Genomic DNA, 27,932 nt, shown 5'->3' with positions numbered 1-27,932 from the left:
ATAACTTATTTTCTAGTCCGCGATGAGATTGCGTTGCGATAGAGTTGCGATTGCGTTTACGAATAACACCTTTAACAAAAATAAACATGCACAAGTAAAGCACATAATAACACACACATATAACAAAGCCAATAATTGTGATTCGAGTGCGGTGCGATAGCGATGTAATAGCGTTAAGTAGATTAGTGTTTTGCTGCGTTTATCGCATTGTTGCTTCACATATTCACAAATCATAAATTAAAATAGCGTTAATCAAACTATCGATTATCGGGTCGGAGAGTACAAGCAATAATTAAGTAAGAAATGACAGATCTGAACGTTGACATTTCTTGACTTTGACCTTGACTTGTACTTTGACTTCAAAAGTCGGGTTGTTACAAATATAATCAAACCATCAACCACTAGATATAACTAACCAAAACACATGTATATGGGCCTACTTCATCATTTAAAATCACAAACTTTTTGTACCAAAGCAAGTAATATGATGGTTATACATAATGATGCAAATGTGCACTCTTAATATTGGTAATGTAAAAATTAGTGTATTGTGGATTGTAATGTAAATGAAAGTGCATTTTTCTACTACTGGTAATATATTACAGAATTTGTCCAAGAAATGATACATATGCACATGTGCATACATAACTGTTAGTCGAATAAAAAAAAGTTTTTTATTTTTTGTAACGAAATGTAGCGATTTTTATTAGAAAAATATTAATTTTTTTTTGTGTTTTTTGGATTTTTTAGGTATTTTTTTGTGTTCACATTGATTCTCGCGGTTCTCGCAATAAGGGTGGTTCTCAAATGAACCTTGCGTCCACCGTACCTCTATTATATTGTTTACATTTCATTATTTTTGCCACTATAGGTTCTTACTCATGATAAATCTTATTGTGGCTTTCCGTGCACTGAATTTTATAATTATGTATGCATCCATAATTACATAATTCCTTGCATAGTCCACACAGTGTATCTTATAATGTGTAGGGGAAGAAAATAATGAACGCCCCTGTGATGATTAAGATTAGACCACCATAGGGTCTTTTTAATTAAATCGATAAATGATTTAAATAGATTACCAGGGAGTCTGTTCAGCTATATCACCACATGTCATTATTAACCAGATTCTGAATTAATCTTTTGACTTAGACCACTCAAGGGGTCTCTTTGAATTATGGAATGGTACTATATAATCCAGGGGTCTTAACTATTACGTAGAAGCCCATTAAGGATTTAAAGTAGTACCTTTGGATATCCTACTGTGAATCCCTCATATGAAGATATGGAAGATTCTGTGAGGATTTGGATACCGAATATCCAGATTACTTCAAAAGCACAAAATGCATAAAAGAAAACACATAACACATAATCATATAACCGCAAAATTGTTTATCTTGATCTTTAATTTGTTATCATTTTGTTAATTTGTTTGTTAATTGTGCAAATGTATTTAAAGCACACCAGGTATCCAATTCGTGGATTTCATTTGGCACTTTAAACATTTTCAAGAATCTAACTATGAAGATAGGAAGATCTTAATAGGAATTCGGCCTTGTCCTTATCGAATCATAATGTATGTATTGGGGCATACAAGAAATTCAATTAAGGACTCTGATTTGAGCAATAAACATCGACGAGGATCTAATTGTGAAGATAAGAAGACCCCATATGGATTTTGGGATTTGAAAAGCGGGAGGCGTTTCAAAACCTTGCACTAGACGTGCTTAAGTCAAAACATAAAGTAAAATGCTCATGAGGTTGAGGTGCTAGATATGCCAATGCATATGGAGCAGAATTCGAAGGTTAAGTCAATGTATGAGGACAATATTCTTGAAAACTATGCATAGGGTTCTTCAAAAAATGTGTTTAATGTTTCTGAAATCTTACATAATACTTTTTAAAATCATAAAGTAGGTGTATTAGATAAGTATATTTATAAAATATTTTAAAATCATACGAGATGAATTTTTGAAATTATGTATAAGGTTTTTGAAAACATGAATGATGCTTTTGAAATCATGCACTTGATATATATTAAGTAAATATACTATGTTAAAAATGTTTTCAAACTAGATGGAATATTTTGAAATCATGAAGGTTGTTTTTGAAGACTTATACTATGTATATTGTTATGAAACCAGAATGAAATGATATGGGTATGAGATTGAAAAATACCTTAGTTTTCTAACCAAGGATTTAAAGGCACAGATGTGTAAAAAGCACGATTACACATAATGTCACTTTATTTTCTCTACTGTTTCTTAGAATGAAACGAGTACTTAAAATTTTTGAGGAAATCATGAGCGATCACTTGAAAGGGAGAATCACAAGAGTAGCTTGTAAAGAACATAGTTCCTTGATGTAGGTATCATAGGAAATGCCATACACACATGTAACTACAATTGTACATCAGAATTGTGAACAACAATTTATTTATAAACAAAACAGATTGTTTCACATTACAAGAAAAACAAAAGAAACAAAAGCATAAGATTAGAACAACAACATTTTCTAATCAGCCAACTGCTCATCTGTGGGTCAGACTTGTATTGACAACCTTTGGTCACTTGTTCCTGAAATAGCCCATCTCGCCGTAGTTTTACCAAGTACCAGATGGTAAACGAGCTTGAGCAGGGTAAACTTGGGGTTGGCTTGGACCACCTTGGATTGGGTTGAAACGACAAGCATTTGCCAGGTGACCGAGTCGTCCACATGATGCACACTAACGACACTGCAGGTAAGCTTGGTGAGGTGCATTACACTTGTTGCACATCGGTGCAATACCGGCATAGGGTTTCCTGGCAGGAGGTTGAGCAACAGCAAAGTTTGTAACAACTTTGCTTTGGATAGCAAAGCGGTATATGTCAACCAAATGTCCCCATCGTCCATAGTGGGTACATTTGAAGCAGGGTATGAGGTTTGAATGATGACAGTTGCATCGATTGCACCATGGGGCAGCTCCCAAGTACGGCTTCCTGGCTGGTGGTGTTGCCACTTGGCTAGGTCCCGCTTGATTTGGTGCAACTGCTGCGGGTTTCTTTGAAGCCTTACGCTTCCTTGATTTTGGTGCAGGCTTGGCTTCTGTCTCCTTTGGGGGCTCTTCAGTGGCTTCCTCCTGGAGATGGTACATGGCAGTAGCTAATTCAACAGTCTTCAGGACTACTTCGCCTATTCGCTGTGCAAATTTGGCAGTCTGCTCGGATATCTGGGAGTCATTGTGTTGGTGCATATGTCTGTCGACTTCGTCTTGTATTGAGTCTTGTAATAGAATTGATAGAACGGGGCATGTAGTTCGAAAGAAACGGGAAACTGAGCCGAAACAGCAAGTTCACACGAAGTGGCCAGTTCATACGAACTGACCAGTTCGTACGAACTGGCATGTGCTGTTTCGTGTGAAGTGGCAACACTATATATATGTGTCTTGTGTCTTTCATTTGTAACATTGTTGATTCCAGAGCAGAGGTGCTACCGAAGTGTTAAGTGGCCTGTAAAGCTTTCAAATCAATATACAAGACAGTTAAAGTGATTCCTAGTGTATATCAAGCTGATTCACCATCAATACGTTTGTTTCCGCCTCTCGTATTGATCTAGATCTCTTTTGAACGACTCATTTAGGTCGAATCTCGATCCTACAAGTGGTATCAGAGCTCAGGAGGAAGAGTTCTTACCATTTCAGCTTGTTTTCACCGGAAATTCTGACTTCTACTCATTCTTTTACACTTTTTCATCAAATTAACCAAGATTTTATGGATAAAATGGATTAATTTTCACATATAATACGCGAAACACTGTTTTAGTCAATCCTTGAAAGAATCAGAACTAAAATCGACCTAAAACATGATCAAATTTGACAAAAACCCATCAGTTCGTTCGAACATGGCTCAGTTCGTTTGAAATTAGGGTTTCAGTTCGTGTGAAAGAGATTGTCAGTTGTGCATGTGATCTGTTCAATCTACTCGGCTCAAGAATTTAGTATTTGCATATGATTTATCACCAACCCATGTGAAACAAATCACCGGCCCGTGTGATATCATTTGATATGTGAGATCATATTCAATTTGAAGGTCCAATCATATTCAATTTGATTATGTCAGTTCGTATGGTTTGCATAACTCAGATCGCACGAGGTGATTAAGGTCATTTGAAGTAAATCAGACCGTTTGAAATCTTTTCAGATCGCACGGGTTTCAAATTTAACCAGGTCGTTTGGGTTCAAATACCAGTTCGCACGATTTGAAATTAGGGTTAATCAGGTCATTTGAATAACATCAGTTCGCACTTTTTGAAAATTGATCCAGTTCGTTTGAATCTGATCCAGCTCGTTTGAAGGGTTAAACAATTCATTTGAAAAACAAAGTTCAGGTTGTGTGGAATTTTTGCCAGTTCGTTAGAAAAATCTGTTTGTGAAATTTTTCAACACCAAAACATGGAAAACGAATTCTATAACGATGTTAGTAAAAAATCATTATTAAATAAAGAATTTGAATTGTTTTCAAGTATGCCGGGTGAAACTACGAAGACGCTTATTGAGAGATATGGTCATCTAGTGCATTCAATGATCTGTTTAGATATCAATAAAGATGGAGAGGTATGGGTTGAAAAACTAGCCGATGCATTACCTCAAAATGAATGGGGTACATATCTTATGATGTTGAAGTATTCCGGAGAGTATTATAGATTGACAATTGCTCAATTCATTGAAAAACTTGAAGAACAAATTGATAACAGTGATGATGATGAGAAAAGTCAAGATGGAGAGTTTGTCACTACAGAAGATAGTTCAGAAAAGATACTAGTCTTTGATCAATCATCAATTGATAACATTGATGATGATGAAGAAATTAAACAAATAAACATTGGTAAAACTCATCTATCTCCTGAAAGTTTCAAATTTTATTTTGCAGATAAATTGGAGAAGCTAAAAGAGAGACGAGCAGCAAGAGAAAAGAAAGAAGTAAAATGTGAGAATGTTGCTCAGGAAGAGAAGAATGGACAGAGTGAAGAGATCAAAGTTGTTGAAAAGATTGTAGAGGTCACAAAACCTTGTCTAAAATGTTTGGAACCACACAAACATTGTGAAGAGAAAGACAAGAAGTATAGTGAGCTTGACGAGATGAAAGAAAAATTATTGTTCGATGTTAAGTATGTGAAAGAATCGTATGATGTGTTGAAGATAACGGTGAATAGTTTAGAAAAGACAAACTCTAAAAGGGAAGATGCTTTAACAATGATGAATGCAGTAATGATGTCTAAGCAGAAAGAGATCAATCACTATATTGAAGAGTGTGCAGAGTTGAAGTAGGAATTGGAGACTGAAAAGATTGAGAATGAAAGAATCAGACGATTGTTAATGAGTTACTTAGGTTCTGATTATTTGATTGATAGAATTTATCCTACTGTTGCAGGTTTTGAAGCATTTCAAGATAAGAAGTCGGAAGATACGGATACTGGTAAGAAACAAAGTACAAATTATAAAAGGTGTCCGCCTCCGATTTGGGAAGGTTATTCTCCCAGAAAACCAAATTCGGAACAACTCAGAAAGGCAGTTAATATAAAGTTTGTTCGAAACGACTGATGAGTTACCAGAAAACATTGACGTCACATTTACATCGTCTGACACTGATCATGAGTCCGAGTTAATAAAGAAAGTGGTCGATCAAGAGTTGGATAAGGATGAGGAGTCAGAGTCAAAGTCCAAATCTGAGAGTTCGAGTTCATCAGTCAACAGTTCGAAATCATCGGTCAAAAGGGTCTACAATAAAGAATATCTGTTATCAAAAAATAATTTGAATGACGAAACATTCAAAGTAGCATATACTTTGAATGATTCCGACAAATTATATTCTGATGAAGAATTTCCAATAAGACGTGTTAAAACTGAAATGATCAACAAGGTTTTCAAATTAACAGAAATTAATATTTTTGAAATAAAAGATGTAAATCTTACTAAAAAACCTAAAAAATACACCTTAAGAGTTCAACAAAGGTTAAACAAGAAAAAAGGTTACAGTTCTGGTTCTGGTTTTCAAAAGAAACCAAACCAAAATAGTAATTTTAAAAAGAAAGGTTTAGGCTTTATTCCACCCGAAAATCATAAAAATGAGAAAATTTCTAAAACAAAAACAATTTTGTTTCAGGGTCAAGTTCTGAAGAAGAGAAAAAGAGCTCATTCTGGAAGCAATCAAACAAAGCGTTTCTTGCAGAAAAACAGAAACATGTGAAGAATGAAGCTAATCAGAAAAAGGAGACAAGAACCTGTTACAGATGCAATGAAGTTGGTCACATTGCATGGAATTGTCCAAAGGAAACACAAACAAAATAGAGAGTCTCTTCTAAACTAAAAGAAAAAGTTGTTGATAAAACTGAACCGCCAACAGTCAAATTCAAAGTGTTTAAAATTTCAACATATGAAGTTGGTGAGTGTTCGAAAAGGTTTTACAAGAGAAGAATGAATCTTAACAACCAAACGTGGGTTGTTAGGAAATCAGATGTTAAATCTGGCGATGAATCTGACTCGTCAAAGTCAGAGGAGCCACAAGTTGAACTAAAAAGAGAAAACTCAGTTCCGCCAATGGATGATGTCAACTTTCCACCATTGCGAACTGAAAATGTTAAACAAACAGTTGGTAAAGTAGAGATTTCGAATCAATTCTATTCTCAAAAGAAAGAATTTGATGTCAAAAAGGCTTTCAATGGCAAAGTGAAACATATTTTTGGAAGAATAGTCGATGGGAAGGAAAAAGGGGTAAAAGAATTTTATGAAGCAAAAAGAAATGTCACACCCCCAAAATCCACCTGCGGAATACCACCGCTTGGGAGCGTGACTGACCAGGATCAAGCCACCAATCATATCGAACATAGCATCTAATATTAAAAGTAGTTAATGTAATTCATCACGACATGATTGATGTTCAACAAAACGTAAATTAAGTAGCGGAAGCATAATATGAAAACCCAAGGTAAAGTTATAAGTTCAATTGTTTATCATAACGTCTACGATCCGTATCCCACAACGACCTGCTCCTCCTTGTGCAAGCTCCATAAGTACCTAAGGTCCTGCAAGGCATGCAGCAGAGAGTCAACAACTAGTTGAGCGAGTTCACAGTTAATAGTTCAGTAATAGTATAGTGTGAGTAGTAGTATGCTCGTTCGTTATTCACGTATCGTATTAGTTTCCATCGCGGCCTCCCAGGCAGGTATGCGAAGATTAGGGGATGTCTTTCCCAGGTATTCTAGACTAGGTTTATTTGTATCGCGGCCTCCCAGGCAGGTGTGCGAAGATTAGTACATTTAGTTCGCGGCCTTCCTATGGCAGGTGTGCGAAGTCAGTCATAATATCGCGGCCAACCCTTGGCAGGTGTGCGAAGATCAGTTCAATAAGTGTTACTAGTCTAGCCGTATCTTATCGTTAGGTTCTACCATCTGAGTATATACAATAAGTCATCCAATCCCATTCCCACCCGGGAACCCCATGCCTTGGCTGTGTGAACTCACCTTGGTTTGCTCGGCAGATACACAAAAGGTTCTTGAACTAAAGGTGGTCAATCACGTCCTAACAGGATTACCACACAAGTCAGGTTTTGACTTCAAGTAATGCACGTATAGGTTTCACACAAGTTAACACGTAAAGAACACACACGGATCATGGCAACATACACTAACACGTTCAACAGTTATAACGTATTCACGAATTGGGCTCGCACAAGTCCAATCGTCTTGTGCGATCCGCTAGATGTTTCCCAAACATACCCGGCCCAAAAATCTATCCCAAAAGAATACGGCCCAATAACATAACAGTCCAAAACATATTGGCCCAAATAAAATAACACAAGCAAATCCAATAACATTCTCGGCCCAATCAGATAACACACAAGTATCTTGTGCGATCCGACTTGGGTTGTGCGATCCGACTAATCCAGCCCAATTATACACCCGGCCCAGCAGTTAACAAACATAACACTTGTGCGGTCCAGTAATCTTGTGCGACTGTGGGTGCTTTGTGCGGCCCGGATGACTTATGTGATCCGGAGTCTTGTGCGAACAGACTCCTTGTGCGAGTGGACCCCTTGTACGATCATGAGGTCTCGTGTGCGATCAGTTTCAATATCCGAATATTAAGCCATTCCGTTACAATCATTCACAGTTTCCAAACATAAGATAAATCAATTAACAAATTTCCCACTAATCGTTTGACATCCAAACGATCAAAACATAGTTTTTATCACATAATCCACATGAACCCTAATCATGTTTAAGGCAATCAAACAACTTACAATATTAAACCATCCGATTCAATCACTTAACACATCCAAATCGTTGTGTAACAATCCGAAAAAACTTATAACATAATAGCCAATCTAACAAGCATCATCAAATACAATCCGAATCAGTACATGATAGCCGATTATCATTCTAATCGATTCACAAGGACATCATTCAATACATACATGTGGGCCGATTATTAGTACACAAATCATTTAACAACATGACCAATCAATCATGAAAACAATCATAAGCACACTAACCGATTAAGAGGGTGATCCGATTCAAGATATGATCTTCGAGAGAGAGGAAGGATGTTTATCGTCGGCCTAGAGAGAGGGAACTAGGGTTTGTAACTTGTGTGTGTTTTGGTAAAGTGTGAGATGTTTACAACATCTCATGTGTTAATCGGCTAGGGGGATGGGCCGAACCCAACTTGGGCTGCCCTATGAGTTTTGGTTACAAGCCATACGGCCCAAAAGGCTTGTGCGGTTGTGTGAGAGTTGTGCGATCGGTTCGTGTAACATTCACATAACATACATACATGCACATAATGGCATTCAATAAATCAAAGTTCACATAATCGCAACACATACAATAATCATTCGCTTAGTCAATCAAGTTCATATAGTCGTGTCATGTTCATAAACGTTACACAAAGATAGGTTCAGAATTTCGAGTTGTCACATTATCCCCAACTAAAAAGAAATTTCGTCCCGAAATTTGGTACGCACTCACTGAGGAAGCTAGGTAAGTTATGTCGTTCACTGGTTTCCCTGGGGTGTCACATCCTCCCCCCGTTGATCTGGAATTTCGTCCCGAAATTCCGCAGTAGTAGCTTCAGTCTCAGTAGTGGTTGCATTGGTTTCGAATAACTGGGGGTACTTTTCTGTCATCTGGTCTTCGCGTTCCCAGGTGTACTCTGGGCCATGACGGGAGTTCCAACGAACTCGAACAAGAGGGATTCTCTTGTTTTTGAGGACCTTAACATCCCGGTCCGTGATTTCAACTGGCTCCTCGACGAACTGCAACCGCTCATCGATAGTGAGTTCCTTAAAAGGAACTATGAGGGTCTCATCTGACAGGCACTTCTTCAGATTCGACACGTGAAAGACATTGTGAACTGCACCGAGTTCAGCTGGTAGGTTTAGCTTGTAGGCCACTTTGCCTATTTTCTCAATGATTTCAAATGGTCCGACGTACCACGGATTTAGTTTGCCCAGTTTGCCAAAACGTACCACACCCTTCCAGGGTGAGACTTTAAGTAAAACCCGGTCCCCGACCTGAAATTCCAAAGGCTTCCTACGCTCGTCCGCGTAGGCTTTCTGACGGTCGCGTGCTGCTGCCATGCGTTGTCGTATTTGTGCAATCTTTTCTATGGCGTCCACTACAATCTCTGGACCCGTGATCTGACTATCCCCCACCTCTGCCCAACAGAGAGGTGACCGACATTTACGCCCGTACAATGCCTCGAATGGAGCGGCTTGTATGCTGGTATGATAACTGTTATTATACGAAGACTCCACCAAAGGGAGATGTTTTTCCCAGCCGTTACCGAAATCAATAACACATGCCCGAAGCATGTCTTCAAGAGTCTGGATTGTTCGCTCAGACTGCCCATCCGTCTGAGGATGATATGCTGTGCTCATGTCTAACCGTGAGCCAAAAGATTTGTGCATCGCTTGCCATAGCTCTGACGTGAATCGTGCATCCCGATCCGAAATGATGGAGGTGGGCACCCCGTGCCTCGAAACGACTTCTTTAAGATAAACGTCTGCGAGAGTGGAGAACTTATCCGTTTCCTTAATAGCCAGAAAGTGTGCAGACTTGGTGAGTCGATCCACAATCACCCATATAGTATCATTCCCACGCTGGGATCTGGGTAGGCCTGTAACAAAATCCATGGAAATTTCTTCCCATTTCCATTGCGGTATTTTGGGTGGCTGAAGTAGACCCGCTAGTTTCTGATACTCCACTTTGACTTTTGCACAGGTCAAACACTTGCCGACGTAAGTAGCGATGTGGGCTTTCATGCTAGGCCACCAGTATGTTGCTTTGAGATCGTGGTACATTTTATCCGACCCTGGATGTACCGAGTAGCGAGACTTGTGTGCTTCATCCATCACAAGCTCTCGTAAACCGCCATAAAGTGGGACCCAAATACGCCCTGTTACATAGTAGGTGCCGTCTTCCTTTTGTTCCATTTGCTGCCTTGAGCCGCGTAAGGCTTCAGCCTTGACGTTTTCGGGCTTTAGTGCTTCCATCTGAGCAGTTCGTATCTGTGCAGGAAGACTGGACTGAATAGTGAGCTGCAAGGCTCGTACGCGTCTAGGTAGAGTGTCCTTTCGACTGAGAGCGTCAGCCACAACATCGGCCTTGCTTGGATGGTACTTGATGGCGCATTCATAATCGTTGAGTAACTCGACCCATCGTCGTTGACGCATGTTCAAATCCTTCTGCTTAAGAATATGCTCGAGACTCCTGTGATCGGTGTAAATTGTGCACTTGGTACTGTACAGGTAGTGTCGCCATATCTTAAGTGCAAAAACAACAGCTCCCAGCTCTAAATCGTGCGTCGTGTAGTTTCGTTCATGAACCTTGAGTTGACGAGAAGCGTAAGCAATAACCTTATCCCGTTGCATCAATACACAACCAAGCCCCTGTATCGATGCGTCACAATAAACCACAAAATCATCTGTGCCCTCCGGCAGTGAGAGGATAGGTGCGCTGCAAAGCCTATCCTTTAAGTACTGGAAAGCGGTTTCCTGGGAATCTCCCCAACGGTAGGTGACACCTTTCTGTGTCAGCAGTGTAAGCGGCTGAGCAATCTTTGAGAAGTCCTTGATGAACCGTCTGTAATATCCCGCCAAACCCAAGAATTGGCGTATTTCCGTTGGTGTACGTGCTGCAGGCCAGTTTCTGATCGAATCTACCTTGGATGGATCGACATGGATCCCGTCCTTGTTTACTACGTGGCCTAGAAAGTGGACTTCACGAAGCCAGAAGTCACATTTCGGAAACTTAGCGTACAGCTGTTCCTTTCGTAGGAGTTCCAAAATAAGTCGTAGATGCTGCTCGTGCTCCTCCTGACTCTTGGAGTATATCAGGATGTCGTCAATAAACACTATCACAAATCTGTCTAAGTACGGCTTGCACACCCTGTTCATCAGATCCATAAATACGGCAGGCGCATTCGTTAACCCAAATGGCATGACAAGAAACTCGTAGTGACCGTAGCGAGTCCTGAATGCGGTTTTGGAGACATCCTCATCCCGGACTCTCAGCTGATGATACCCTGACCTCAAATCTATCTTTGAGTAGTAGCTCGACCCCTGCAACTGGTCGAATAAGTCGTCTATACGCGGAAGAGGATAACGGTTCTTCACCGTCACCTTGTTCAGTTCACGGTAGTCGATGCACATCCTGAAAGTGCCATCCTTCTTTTTCATGAAAAGTACTGGAGCTCCCCAAGGCGATGAGCTTGGGCGAATAAAGCCCTTTTCCAAGAGCTCTTGTAGCTGCTTCGACAGTTCTTCCAGTTCGGTTGGAGCTAAACAATACGGTGCGCGGGCTATTGGTGCTGCTTCAGGAGCTAACTCAATCTGGAATTCGACTTGGCGGTGAGGCGGTAAACCAGGTAAATCTTCAGGGAACACCTGAGGAAAATCGCGTACAACTGGAATATCCTCCAACTTCTTTTCTTTTGCTGATGCGTCAGTGACAAGTGCCAGAATTGCAGTGTGCCCCTTTCGTAAACATTTCTGCGCCTTTAAGAAAGAGATGATGCCAACCACAGCACCACTCTTGTCGCCTTGAACTTCGAGAGGTTCTTGACCAGAACGGGGAATGCGAATGATCTTCTCGCTGCATAAGATTTCTGCCTGATGTTGGGATAACCAATCCATCCCTATAACGATATCGAAACTACCCAAAACTATGGGAATAAGGTCGATGGAGAAAGCTTGACCAGCTAAGACAATACTACAACCCTTGACTACCTGCGTGGCTTCTAAACTCTTACCATTAGCTAGTTCTACCACATGCTTGGTGTTTAGGGGTGTTGGTGCACGTTTTAACAATTTACTGGCTTTCACAGATATATAACTTGTATCCGCACCCGAATCAAATAAAACAGTAACATAAATATCGTCGAGAAGAAACTTACCCATAACCACATTGGGATCATTCATTGCGTCGCCCCGACCCAGCACAAAAGCACGACCCCAAGCTTCGTTGCCATTGTTGTTGTTGTTTCCCCTGTTGTTGTTGTTCCCGTTGCCCTGGTTATTGTTGTTGTTGCGATTCTGGTTCTGGTTCAATTGAGGGCAATCACGTTTGTAGTGGCCTTCAGCCCCACACTGGAAACATCCCCGGTTTCCACGCTGTGGCTGTTGCTGCTGGTTCTGTGGAGCTGGCGGTGGGAGTTGCTGGTTCTGATTTGCTGGCCGTGAGCTTCTACAATCCTTAGCCTCATGACCCATCTTGAGGCATCTTTGACAACGTTCCCTGCGACATCTTCCACTGTGGTGTTTGTTGCATCTACTACACCATGGGTGAATTCCCCGATATCCACCCTGCCCCTGACTGCCTGATGATTGCTGATTCGGACTCTGGTAGTCATTTGTCTTGCGCTGCTGTGCTTGAGACTGAACAGAAACTGATCCCTTGTTGGAATCCCCCTCCCATTTTCTCTTGTTGTCACTGGGAGTAGCAGAAGTAGTGACAGCAGTAGTGGTAGCACTGATGCGTTTTGGCAGCTTGTTCTGTTCTACTGCCTGGTCGGTGAGTCGATGAGCAAGACGCTGAATGTCTTGGATGTTGTTGAGGTTAGCCGATGTAACATGGCTCTGAATTTCTGAGGCTAGACCCTTGAGGTACAGTTCGATACGCTTGATCGGAGGGTCTACCATGGTTGGGCACAGAATGGCCAGTTCGTTCGACCGTTTCGTATAAGCTTCAATTTCTGACCCCGTCATTTTCAGGTGATACAGCTCCACTTCCAACTTGTGGATGTCATCACGCGTGCAGTATTCCCTCTTAATGAGTTCTTTAAAATCGTTCCATGGGGTGGCGTTAGCAGCTGCCAACCCGAGAATCTGTACTTGCGCGTTCCACCAGGTTAGCGCGATTCCTTCCAAAGTACTAGTGGCGTACTTGACCCTGCGAGCCTCAGGGCATTCACACATCTCAAATACCGACTCGAGCTTTTCAAACCAATGGAGGAGTCCCACTGCCCCCTCGGTGCCACTGAAAGTGCTTGGACGACAGTCCATGAAGTTCTTGAATGTGCAGACAGGTTGCTGTGCGGGTTGACCTATTGTGTACGAATAGGACAAAGTTTAAACACGAGAGTTGGTTTAGGAGTGTAGGATCTAAAGATCCTAGTGTGTGCTAAGACTACAGGATATACCGCCTGCTTGTGCGGCTGCAAGTGCCGCAGCAACTTGTTCGTTAATGAGAGCCGTCAACTGGGCTTGAGTCATGTTAATTCGTCCAGACATGTTCTTCATAGTAAAAGTAGTGTAAGTGAGAGTGGTACGCGAGTAGTGCGATGACAGAAATGTGTAAGCACGTAAGTGTTCTCAGGCAATAGTGTCATGTGTATCTAAGCGTAATACGAGCAAAGTTCTATATAATTCTAGCATGCAGGTAATGAACATAAACTATATTACCTAGGATGTCGAGTCTTGCACGTGGAGCGAAGCGTCGTTGTGGATCGGTGAGAGCACTGTTCTGGTTATAGTCTGGTTTTAATAAAAACGTTTTTCCCATGTTAAAACCAAGTTCTCTATAACCAATGGCTCTGATACCAATCTGTCACACCCCCAAAATCCACCTGCGGAATACCACCGCTTGGGAGCGTGACTGACCAGGATCAAGCCACCAATCATATCGAACATAGCATCTAACATTAAAAGTAGTTAATGTAATTCATCACGACATGATTGATGTTCAACAAAACGTAAATTAAGTAGTGGAAGCATAATATGAAAACCCAAGGTAAAGTTATAAGTTCAATTGTTTTTCATAACATCTACGATCCGTATCCCACAACGACCTGCTCCTCCTTGTGCAAGCTCCATAAGTACCTAAGGTCCTGCAAGGCATGCAGCAGAGAGTCAACAACTAGTTGAGCGAGTTCACAGTTAATAGTTCAGTAATAGTATAGTGTGAGTAGTAGTATGCTCGTTCGTTATTCACGTATCGTATTAGTTTCCATCGCGGCCTCCCAGGCAGGTATGCGAAGATTAGGGGATGTCTTTCCCAAGTATTCTAGACTAGGTTTATTTGTATCGCGGCCTCCCAGGCAGGTGTGCGAAGATTAGTGCATTTAGTTCGCGGCCTTCCTATGGCAGGTGTGCGAAGTCAGTCATAATATCACGGCCAACCCTTGGCAGGTGTGCGAAGATCAGTTCAATAAGTGTTACTAGTCTAGCCGTATCTTATCGTTAGGTTCTACCATCTGAGTATATACAATAAGTCATCCAATCCCATTCCCACCCGGGAACCCCATGCCTTGGCTGTGTGAACTCACCTTGGTTTGCTCGGCAGATACACAAAAGGTTCTTGAACTAAAGGTGGTCAATCACGTCCTAACAGAATTACCACACAAGTCAGGTTTTGACTTCAAGTAATGCACGTATAGGTTTCACACAAGTTAACACGTAAAGAACACACACGGATCATGGCAACATACACTAACACGTTCAACAGTTATAACGTATTCACGAATTGGGCTCGCACAAGTCTAATCGTCTTGTGCGATCCGCTAGATGTTTCCCAAACATACCCGGCCCAACAATCTATCCCAAAAGAATACGGCCCAATAACATAACAGTCCAAAACATATTGGCCCAAATAAAATAACACAAGCAAATCCAATAACATTCTCGGCCCAATCAGATAACACACAAGTATCTTGTGCGATCCGACTTGGGTTGTGCGATCCGACTAATCCAGCCCAATTATACACCCGGCCCAGCAGTTAACAAACATAACACTTGTGCGGTCCAGTAATCTTGTGCGACTGTGGGTGCTTTGTGCGGCCCGGATGACTTGTGTGATCCGGAGTCTTGTGCGAACAGACTCCTTGTGCGAGTGGACCCCTTGTACGATCATGAGATCTCGTGTGCGATCAGTTTCAATATCCAAATATTAAGCCATTCCGTTACAATCATTCACAGTTTCCAAACATAAGATAAATCAATTAACAAATTTCCCACTAATCGTTTGACATCCAAACGATCAAAACATAGTTTTTATCACATAATCCACATGAACCCTAATCATGTTTAAGGCAATCAAACAACTTACAATATTAAACCATCCGATTCAATCACTTAACACATCCAAATCGTTGTGTAACAATCCGAAAAAACTTATAACATAATAGCCAATCTAACAAGCATCATCAAATACAATCCGAATCAATACATGATAGCCGATTATCATTCTAATCGATTCACAAGAACATCATTCAATACATACATGTGGGCCGATTATTAGTGCACAAATCATTTAACAACATGACCAATCAATCATGAAAACAATCATAAGCACACTAACCGATTAAGAGGATGATCCGATTCAAGATATGATCTTCGAGAGAGAGGAAGGATGTTTGCCGTCGGCCTAGAGAGAGGGAACTAGGGTTTGTAACTTGTGTGTGTTTTGGTAAAGTGTGAGATGTTTACAACATCTCATGTGTTAATCGGCTAGGGGGATGGGCCGAACCCAACTTGGGCTGCCCTATGAGTTTCGGTTACAAGCCATACGGCCCAAAAGGCTTGTGCGGTTGTGTGAGAGTTGTGCGATCGGTTCGTGTAACATTCACATAACATACATACATGCACATAATGGCATTCAATAAATCAAAGTTCACATAATCGCAAAACATACAATAATCATTCGCTTAGTCAATCAAGTTCATATAGTCGTGTCATGTTCATAAACGTTACACAAAGATAGGTTCAGAATTTCGAGTTGTCACAAGAAATATTCAAATCCAAGTGAAATTGAAAAGGTTACACCCAAAGCTAGTCAGGCTTGGGTGTCAGTATTCCATACTTAAAAATCTTGACTTGCCGGAACTCCCAGGTTGGTAATTGGGGAGTAGGAATTGGCATCTTTCTTGAGAAAATCAAAACTGTCATATTTCGACTTACAAGTGGTATTGTTGATAAGAACCTAAAATTGTAATATTTCTTGAAAAATGTTTGTGTGAAAAACCCACAAGTAATTGTTCTTACAAGTAGTTAATCAAGGTCATTAAATTGAACTTGATTTAAGTTTCATACAAATAGTTAAAGAAAAGGAAAAGTGCTAGATTTTACAAGTGGTTGAAAAAAGAGGGATTCATTCATAAGCTGTTAAAAGAACAAAATGATGAATTAAACCCCGATTCTACAAGTGAAATCAACAAAACTAATTTTCCGAAAAAACCATTTTGATTAAAACAAACTTAAGTGTTTTGAAATCATAATGGGAAAATAGTTTGTTGTCAGGGGGAGTTCTGATTGTTTACGCCAAGTGGATGGAGAATTGAAGCAATTCACATTAGTTTGTCATTTTATTTGTACAGTTTTTTGCGTTTATTTTCAAATTTTCTCGGAAAATCGAAAATTGAAACATGTTTTTGATTTTAAGGGGAGTAAAAAATTTAGAAATTTTGAAAATTTGAAAAATCCAAAAACATGACAAAATCTAAAAGCCAAAAACATTGAAAAAACAAAAATGAGTTTTGTTGTGAAAAAGAGGAAATGATAGTACATCAGTGGACAATCACATCACGCTAAAGAAATGGAAAGTCAAATGTGATAAACGGCCTCACTGAGGATATGCCAGTAGGTTTTTATACATTCAGTAGATTGTGTTCGAGATATAAACCTAAATATCTAATACTTACTTATTTCGTGGGGAACATCTCTCGGATATATAGGTAACCCCTGAAATCTTGTCTGAAGGGCTTTCTATTTCTGACATACTAGGTCTTTGTGCGTGATGATATCTGGGGTATTATACCAGGACTTTTGATTTTGCGGGAGCAATAACCTAGTCCTCGTATAATACTCTGCACTGCTTTAATAATAAAGCCCACCCTCAGCATAAAAAAATGATGAAACATTGAAAAATGCTAATCATGTGCTGTTGAAGAAAAGATCCCCAAACGGGACACACCTAAAAGACAAGCCATCATCTCTCTGATTGAACAGAAGTTCTAGCCTAAGCTCTCATGGTCTCGCGTTACCCGTGTACATATATCATTAGTGTACATTCACTTGTAAGACTGAATATAGAAGTCTGGATAGGGGAGCATATTCTGAGGTGGGACACGCGAATAAGTTTAAGTCCTTAAAACACTAATCTCATATCTCGAAACAGTTGAACTTTGTGTGAAAATTTAAGTGGATCAATATACTGACAATCTAAGTGAATCGTTTAGAACTTAAAGTGTTTAAAGCTCAACGGTGCTAGTGATTTGTCAAAAACTGATATGATCCTCTTACATAAACTCGCAAAAATATTGTCTGTAAATATTTCTTTATTGCTTTTCATTAAAAACAAAATCCAAAAAGATTATGTTTTAGCATAAAATTTTGAAAAATCAAAAAGATTTTATTTCATCTTATTTTCGACAACTGATGTTGGAAAGCTGATTTTCAAAATTTCGAGTGCTAAACATGATGAACAACTGGGTTGGGAGGTTTTGTTTGAAATGTGAAATGATTTTGAAATGATTAAATGGTTCATTAACTTGAAACCAAATTTGAATGTTTCAAATACAAGTGGTAAAGCAAAGATTATAATTGTTAAAAATAAAAAAAAAATCTTATTGTTGGGTAGAGATTTGTGCAGATCCCAGTGTCTAAGCCTGAGCAGAGTTTGAGCCAGGGTACGATCTTAGAACGAGAACTATGTTAGATTACGATCCCAGAACAACTTAAGGGGGAGTCTGCTAGCAAAGGGGAGTCTGAAGATGTAAGAGGCAATTTCGATCCTGGAAATTTGTTCAAGTTAGAAGCTGCTGCTGCTGATGAGCAAGAGATAGAAGAAAGATAGAGATTGAAAGATGCTTACAATGTTAGATACTTTAGAGAGAGCAAGAAGACTAAAGACTTGTCATACTGAAGACTCGACACCAAAGACTTCGTCAACATTCAAGGGGGAGTCTGTTGGTGCATATGTCTGTCGACTTCGTCTTGTATCGAGTCTTGTAATAGAATTGATAGAACGGGACACGTAGTTCGAAAGAAACGGGAAACTGAGCCGAATTAGCAAGTTCACACGAAGTGGCATGTGCTGTTTCGTGCGAAGTGGCAACACTATATATATATGTCTTGTGTCTTTCATTTGTAACGTTGCTGATTCCGGAGCAGAGGTGCTGCCGAAGTGTCAAGTGGTCTGTAAAGCTTTCAAATCAATATACAAGACAGTTAAAGTGATTCCTAGCGTATATCAAGCTGATTCACCATCAATATGTTTGTTTCCGCCTCTCGTATTGATCTAGATCTCTTCTGAACGACTCATTTAGGTCGAATCTCGATCCTACACATTGCGATGAAGAGACATTCTAGAAGAAATGAAAGATATAGGAAGAAACAAGTGAAATGTTATCGGATAATCAAAACAGAATGACAACGCATAAAAATTGCGATCATTTGATTGTTACCTAAGGCAAACAAATGAGGCGGTGACTAATCAAAGTAAGCGGGTCATATTAATGTATCGCAAAGACATGCTTTAGCCTATAAGTGGATACTCACCCCAAGAGTTCCCAGGTAAGAGTGACTGGTCCGATTATGTGGATTTGTACGAACACTCTAGCCTAAGACAGAAAACTCAGAGTACAGGCATCCACCCTTCCAGATTGCATGTGTTCACGTTATAAGACCCAACTTTGATGAGATTTTGAAAACTTAGAGGGTTCAAAACCAAGTAATAAATCATCCTAGAACAGACGATTGGTTTTCAAAGTGGGTTTGAAATTTGTGTTCTTGTTGTGGTTGTCACCTAAGGATAAGTGACGGTATTGTCTTAAGATCTAAACACAAGGATCTTGTGTTAGGGTCCTAGGAAGGTTATAGACTAGGTCAAAGCATTACTAATAACCTAATTCCCTATAACCATGAGCTCTGATACCAACTTTTCTATCACACCCTGACCACGTAAAACAACATATCGTGGCGGAATCGTCGGGGAGTGTTGTAACAGAATCATTGTTTCATAACACATGGAAATTTAAATGTTGTTTTATTGATTAAAAGAAGTTACAATGTCTTAATACCTTGATTCTGTAAAATCTTGGTTTATAAATTAAATTTGTCTGTATGACTATGCTTTTTGTGCTATTATTAAATTATGATATAGGATTGTAATAAAGGTCCTGAGAATATATAAATAATTAACAAATTAACCAAAATGGTTATTAAGACCATGGTTAATAAGTCACAAAATACTATAAAAGCTTCTAAATAAACCTTGCCCATTATTTCTTATATGTAGCAATTAAAGCTACATGGCTGGGTCGGATGAGGTGAATAGTCATCCGGTGGAAAACCACGAGAATGCTAAGATACAGATGACCGGTGCAGAGCTGCAAGCACTAATTGATAATGCTGTTACAAAGGCTATAGAGCGGCAGTATAATGAGTCTAGCGGGACTCAAAGTAGGACCTTATCTACACCGCATTCCAAGCCTAAAACTCATTCTGAGGCTCATAACAAGCCACCCTCCAAGAAAGATGATGATCGACATTCCTCAAACCAAAATAGTGTTCCATCCAAAAGGATAGTGTTTGATAATGAACCACGTGCTAAGTCATGTACTTGTAAATATTTCGTTTCTTGTAAGCCCTGGGACTTTACTGGGGAGAAAGGGGCAGTGGATTGCATGACCTGGTTGGATGAGATGGACACTGTGGTGGATATTAGCGGGTGTGCTGATAGGGATGTTGTAAAATTTGTATCGCAATCGTTCAAAGGTGAGGCCTTAGCCTGGTGGAGATCATTGATTCAAGCTACTGGGAAGATACCACTGTATAATATGACATGGGATCAATTTGTTACCCTCATCAAGGAGAACTACTGTCCTCAGCATGAGGTTGAAAAGATTGAGTCGGATTTTCTGTCATTGGTGATGAAAAACTTGGATTGCCAAGCTTACCTTACGAGCTTTAATACAATGTCAAGGTTGGTTCCTTATCTTGTGACCCCGGAACCCAAAAGAATAGATCGTTTCATTGGGGGTTTAGCCCCAGAGATTAAGGCAAGCGTGAAGGCCTCTCGGCCAGCTACATTCAAATCTGCAGCAGATATATCCTTGTCCCTCACACTGGACACGGTCAGACAGAGATCGCTGAGGAACACGGATGCTGAGAAAAGGAAGTGTGAAGATGACAACTCACGATGTTCGGATAAGAAACACAAAGGAAACAATGACCACAAGAAGGGGTCTGGATCTAAGAAGGATGGGCACCAATCTGGAGAGATAAACCCAAGTGTAAGGTCTGTAAGAAGCACCATTTTGGGAGGTGCAGGTATGAGTCGAAATCCCAGTCTCAGCCAAACGCATGTGGGATTTGCAAGTCTTCGGAACACAAGACTCTAGATTGTAAGAAGCTGAAGGATGTTACGTGCTACAATTGCAACGAAAAAGGGCACATTAAGACAAATTGCCCAAAGCTTGCAAAGAAAGCTGAGGAAGGAAAGAAGACCAATGCCAGGGTCTTCCAGATGAATGCACAGGAGGCTGTCCAGAACGACAATGTGATAACAGGTACCTTCCTAATTAATGATGTTTATGCAAGAGTGTTGTTTGATTTTGGAGCAGATAAGTCTTTTGTAGATAATAAGTTTTGTGAATTGTTGAAATTGCCTGTCAAAACCTTAAGTGTGAAGTATGAAGTGGAATTAGCTGATGGAACCATAGAAACCGCATCAACTGTATTAGATGGATGTGTCATATCCATCAGGAACCACTCTTTTCCTTTGTCCTTACTTCCCTTTAAGTTAGCGGGTTTTGATATAGTGATAGGCATGGATTGGTTATCGCATAACCAAGCCCAGATCGTCTGCAACAAGAAGCAAGTGGTGATTAAGACTCCATCTGGTGAGTCACTTACCATTCAGGGAGATACCCAGTATGGACTGCCCGAGCAAGTGTCTATGCTCAAAGCATCTCGATGTCTGAAGAAGGTTTGTGTCATTTATATGTCACAAGTAACTATTGATGAGCATGTGACACCTGTGTCACTTCAACCATTAAACAAATACCAAACCAAAGAAATATCGTATTTCATACTTGGGATTTGTAAAAATATGTGTATCGTTTGCACATATCAATTCTTGTCCGATTTCAAGCTCTAAATCGCTTTCTGGAAGGTTATACGCGCACTGATGGGTAAATATAACCTGTTTAATGCAACCAACACTCCGAAATAGTGAAATAGGCTTAACATACCTTAAATAACCTCCATATAACTTAGAAACAAGTTTTGGATGGTTTGGTGTGTTGAAATCAAGTTTGTTCGATCGCAGGGATTAATTGTGTCAATCTGCGAAACTATACCGATTCATATAGTAACGAACCTTCCGGAACTTTATCATAAGTTAAATATGCCCTAAATATCCTTTACATAGCTTAGAAATAGGCTTTGAGGTGTTTGGTGCGCAAAAATAAACTTTTGGTCATTTAGGGACTAAAAGCGTCAAAAAGTGCATAAGTTTGCATTTTCGCGCATATCTTACGTTCTGAACACATCCGGACATCCAAAACTTTATGTAATCATTAAAATATTTTATTTTAGTTTGGCATGATAAAATTCCATTCGTCGCGTAATTTGGATCGTTTTTCGCATTAGTTCGTGTTTCGTCGTAATTAACCGAACAATGCAACCGTACGACCAAACGAACCGACATCCGGGATATTTTTGAACATGTTTTGAGTTCCCTATAATTTAACTTCATTTTAGAGCCTTGAAATGAGGTTAACGGAGCTTAAACGTGTCAAAAATGAGCCAAAATGTAAGATTCTGAAGTTCAGGGACCAAAATTGACATTCTGCCATAGTTATCTTAGGAAGGGACCAAAATGAAAAATCTAAATTCCAGCTTGTTCCAGCTGTTCCCCTCATTTTCACATGGTTTTAATGAAACTATGGGCTCCCATGGTTTCACAAAACCATGGGCACATGTGTACGGATGAGATCGAAGCACGTTTTGCGATGAACGATCCTAACGGTTCTAGATTTCCTATAAATACCCACCATGTTTTCATTCATTCCTCACATTTGAATCTGATTCAAGCTCTCTAAGTGGAAGTATATGTTTCCTACCTGAGAGAGAATCGGGTTCAAATCTTGCAGGGACCTTCTGTAAGTATTCTTTCGTTCTTTTCTTTCGTTTTTCGCTTAAAATTCAAACTGCGTTTGACTTTCTGCTTTGACCAGTTTATGGTCAACGTGAAGTTCGTTTGAACTTCATAACGTGAGCGTAATTACGATGGTCATAGTCCCTAGTGACTATACCTACTGATTACCACGTTATCTAGGCTTAGTGACGAGTCGTAGTTTCGGCCAAAATGCGTTTTCTCGTGTATTTTGTAACCAAACTACTCTAGGGTATTAAAACCGTTTGTTTTAATACCAAACATGTTTTCTAACTTTGTTAAACATGTTTCGACATGTTTAGCTCGTCACTTTTTAGATTAGTGCTTATGTAGAGTCGTAAGTCAAGCGGACTAAACACCCGCTTAGACTTTCGAACACGACCGGTTTGGTCGATCATTAGGATCCGACCAAACATATTTAGTGACCATAGTTGTATAGGGAATAACCTTCCGAGGTTATACCTTATGGTCACCTAGTTTAAGTAGTTGTATGATAAGTAGTTTATATGCCTTAGGTAAATTACCAAAGTGCCCTTTTCATACATAATTGGTAATTAAGCATATGTAACCCAAATTTTTGTCACATAACTGATTTTGTAACATATTTAAACATGTTTTGGCATATAATACTTGTCATAGGGCTAGTTAGACGTCTCGAACGCACATTGCGCGCGCGACGCGTTAAAGTAGCGTAAGCTACCTTAAGGGATCATAATGGGTCGAAAGCACTTAGGATAGGTTTCATTTTAGTATGTAGGCCTTGTTAAACCATATCATATGAGTTCCTACACTCATTTGGTTTACGAGACCTCATACTATCCGATCTCCCGATTTAGGTCCGGTTTATTTACATAGTTATCTATACTAGGTGCCGTTTGATTCTGGGACTCCTCTAGCTTGCTTGGTAGTTGCTCAAGACTTCTAAGCACTCTCAAGTGAGTACATAGTCCCCTCTTCTACTGTTTTCAACTGTTTTGGGGTGAAGCATGTGTACCTATCTGTTATTTCATGATTTCAAAGTATAATTGATTATACATGTTAGTACTTATCTTTTGACAAACTAAATGACTATCTGGTTTAAACACTGATTTTTCCAAAGATTAAAAAATTAATTGTTGGAATAGTACTTATTTTTGGTTCACCAGACCGGTTGGTAGTATGATATAGCGCTATAGGATTTGACACCCCATTCCTGTTGTCATGGAATGTCTGAAACCAATTTGTTGCTCCATCCAAATAGGGATTGCCTTTGTGGTATTTCTATAGTCTCAAAGGTGTATTTTGATACACTAGGTCTGAATGAATTCTTAAATCACATTATTTTTGTATATTAAGTTACACTCCCAAAAGTATAGTTTGATATGCTCTCATATGGGATATTGTACAAAAACCAACATATATTTTGTTAATCATTAAAACATAGTTTGATAGGTTATCTTCATAATCCAAAGCATAGTTTTAATATGTTATTTTCAAACCAAAACATAGTTTAATATGTTATTTATAAATCCAAAGTATACTTTTGATATACTACTGAAAACTTATTTATTTTACCAACTAAAGTATGGTTAATATACTATTTACTTAATGACTGGTTTTTGGTTAGTGTTTAGATAACGGGACGGGTGTAATGTGATGAAAACATGGTAGATACGCCGCTGGTACTTCTTATATATAAGTGTTTTCATCGCATTACATACCGTAGCGTTATTTAGTACACTTGGGTTAACGGTTTTGGAACTGAAATATATTCTAATATATTATTTATTCGACTTTCTTAAATCAAAGTATATTTTTTATATATACTATAAACCTTTTTATCAAAATATTGTTTTTCAAACAATATATTTTTATACAAACTTATTCTACTTACTTATTTAATTTCCTATGTATTATTATTTTATATCATCTGATTTCTTATAAATGATTTATAAAAGAAAACTTTTTTCAAGGATCATGACTACTTTTATTAAAACCTTTTCCTTAAACTTATAAGTCATGAATCCTAAATCAATAAAACCTATGTATCTCACATGCATTTTTATGCTGACGTACCTATTTTTACACATGCTTCATGTAACAACTGTCACTAAAATCAATAATTAGGACGATAATTAGTCAATAAGAAAACCCTAACTGACACACCCAAGTAACTCTGCATTAGCCCTAAAATTTTCAGAACAATAGGAATCAGGATCAGAGCCCCTAAAACTCAAGGGGGTTAAACCCTAGTGATAATTATCAACAGAAAACGGTTGTTAAAATTTGATTGGCCAAATCTAATAACTCAGCCAAGCTAGTCCCGAGCCTAGGCAGCCTATAATTAGACTGCTTAGCTTACGGACCGTAAGGGATCAGGCATACGGTCCGTAAGGGAGTCCCGAAAATTAGTATAAATAGCCGACCTTGGGACTTGAACAATGAAATGAAAATGACGTAAGAATTCTGTCTGTACGTCGAGTTAGTAGAGAATAATCACAATAAAACACACACACGGGTCACGAAGTGCTGCTACGATGCCGGGTATTAACTCGATCGCTGTTCAATTCTTTTCTTTCCGTCAACCTTTATTTTTGTAAATAATAGCTTGGGATTTTACCCTCTAAATCCCTAAACTTTGCTCGTTATCAGGGTAATAACTCTAATCGCTGCTACAATTCAATCTCCGATCGATTATAACTATCCAACGATTGTCTGAGTGCTGCTTAAATTGAATTATACTTTGTTATTCATCGTGATTTCGACTTGAATGTTTGAGTGCTGTCCGAACTCGGGCTATACTCTGTCATTCGTTGTGAATCCGCTGAATTGTTAAGTATGGCACTTGTAAATCGTTGTGAGGGTTTTATCTCGTGATTGTCGTTAAAGTTGAATTGAGTTAGTACACTAATACGAGTTCCATTGTGTCTAGAAATTAGAACTCGTAATCAGGAAATTGCTAGAGTACTTAGTAGCTAAGTAAACTTAATAGCTAAATAAACTTAGCAGCTAGGTTAACTGAGTAGGTCAATTAATCTATTAATTAAGTTCAGTATTAATTAAATGGGATTAATTAAGCGAAACCAGGTTAATTAAGCTAAGTACGATTAAATACGTTAAGCAAGATTAATTAAGCTAAGTAAGATCTACTAAATAGAAATATATATATATATATATATATATATATATATATATATATATATATATATATATATATATATATATATATATATATATATATGTAAATGGATAATATCAAAGGAAGGTGCTAGGAAGGTGTAAGAGGATAGATATCAGTGTATAGGAAGCTTCCTAGAAAATGCATAAGTAACTTCCTAGAAAAGCTATAGGAAACTTCCTAGAAATACAAGGGAAACTTCCTAGAGATTTCCTATTTCCTACCTATAAATAGGAAGCTTAGGATTCATTTTTCTTTGCTCATTTCTCTTCTTCTTTACTCTATACGTTGGTGTTATAACCAATAATCACCAAAGCGAAGTTCTGTCCGATTGATTCAGGAACCAACGAACGAATGCCAAAGTGTTGTACTTTGTGAATTTCAGTAAACGGAATCCAAAGTACTATACCTTGTGATTTCGATAAACGGAATCCAAAGTATTACATTTTGTAAATTTTGTTAAGGTTCGAATCTCGTGACTACCGTTAGGTTTGATTTGGGTTTTACACAAATACGTATTCCATTCTGTTAAACTATACGTTTAACTACCGAAAATACTTCCCACTACACACTCACAATCAAACAAACTATTAAATCATCAGAAGATCCAGAATAATAAAGGACATGCTTAATTATCGGAAGAAGTAGAATCAAGAAGTTGTTAACTCAATCCTACATGCTGATTTGTGAGTCATTCTCTTTTTATCAACTGTTTTACAAAACTCCAAATTATTTTCAAAGTTATAATTACAGGGATTAAGTCTATGTAATCACCAAGTTGCAGCCGGTATGTGGGGTTTTGTATACATTACTTGTTTCCCGTCACACTTGGACAAACGGGTGGCCAAGGGGTGATCTGACCACAGTCACAGACACCATTGGACAAATGGGCTAGCCAATGGATGGTCGAGTGACAAATGTTGTGGGTAGTTGGTTTGATATCAGAAACATTGTAATTCCCCTTAATACTGTGAATTATAACAAATCTGTTTTATATAAAACCTGAATGAACTCACTCAGTATTTCCCCGCTGACAAAACCTTTTTAAAACGCGTTTCAGGTAATCACAGTATATTGGAGTAAGGATTGCATCCGGCACTGAAGGACTTCAAGAAGTGGCTTATTTTATTAATTAAATCAAAATTAAGAAATATTATTTTTATTAAAAGCTACCTTTGTAAAAATGGAATTTATTCCATCTATTTAAATAAAATCCGGTGTTTCGAAACTCTGATATTTTTCCTAACTCACGATCCTGATGAAAATTCCGCTGGAATGTTTTTCAAAATAATCACCGGTACCACTGGACTGCTCACAGCTTCCGATTTCGGCCAGGATGGGGTCGGGGGTCGTGACAGTAAAGGTGGTATCAGAGCTAAGCCACTGCTTTAAGCCTATAAGTGTTGTGATAATAATACTTAAGCTTAAATAAAAAAAGAGTTAGGAGATTACTGTTAAATGGTAGCATAGCTGATAGCAGTTAGACTTGAACATAAGAAAAGATGCCTTAAGCTAAGCCACCGGTTTACGCAATTAGGTGTTATAATAATACCTAAGTTTAAACAGAGAATTAGGAACTTAATATTATCTGGTAGCACTCAGGATAATATTTAGACTTGAAGTTAAGAATTTTGCCTTAATATAAGCTTCAAGATAAAATTACTTATATAAGTATAATGTAATGGATAGTGATATGCTATAAGAATGACGGTTAGCATGTAATAGCACTTAATTGCTATTAATTCTTGCTTATTGATATTACTTGGTTTAGAATAAAGATATGTTATGGAAATATAAATTTCCTTGATTCTGGATAAAAGCCCTAATAAAAGAGGCACCTTTAAAATCTTGAAAAGATACTATTTATGGGAAATAGAAAATTTTCTCCGGCAAAAACTGGGTATAGAGTAGCAGACTCACCAGTTTGTCCGGATATACTGAGATTACCTCTCCGGCGAGTACCGGGTAAGACGGGGTATATGATATGTCAAACGAGTGACAAGATTTCCCTAAATAATATCTTGACCGGATTTCTGACTGGTCCTTGAAAATATGAATCTGATAAATACATTGACTTTATAAAGGATATGTATATTACCGCATTTGAAATATGTGATTATATAGA

Source organism: Helianthus annuus, chromosome 8 (genome assembly GCF_002127325.2).
Source record: "Helianthus annuus cultivar XRQ/B chromosome 8, HanXRQr2.0-SUNRISE, whole genome shotgun sequence".
Taxonomy (NCBI): domain Eukaryota; kingdom Viridiplantae; phylum Streptophyta; class Magnoliopsida; order Asterales; family Asteraceae; genus Helianthus; species Helianthus annuus.
Note: the sequence above shows the minus strand (reverse complement) of the source record.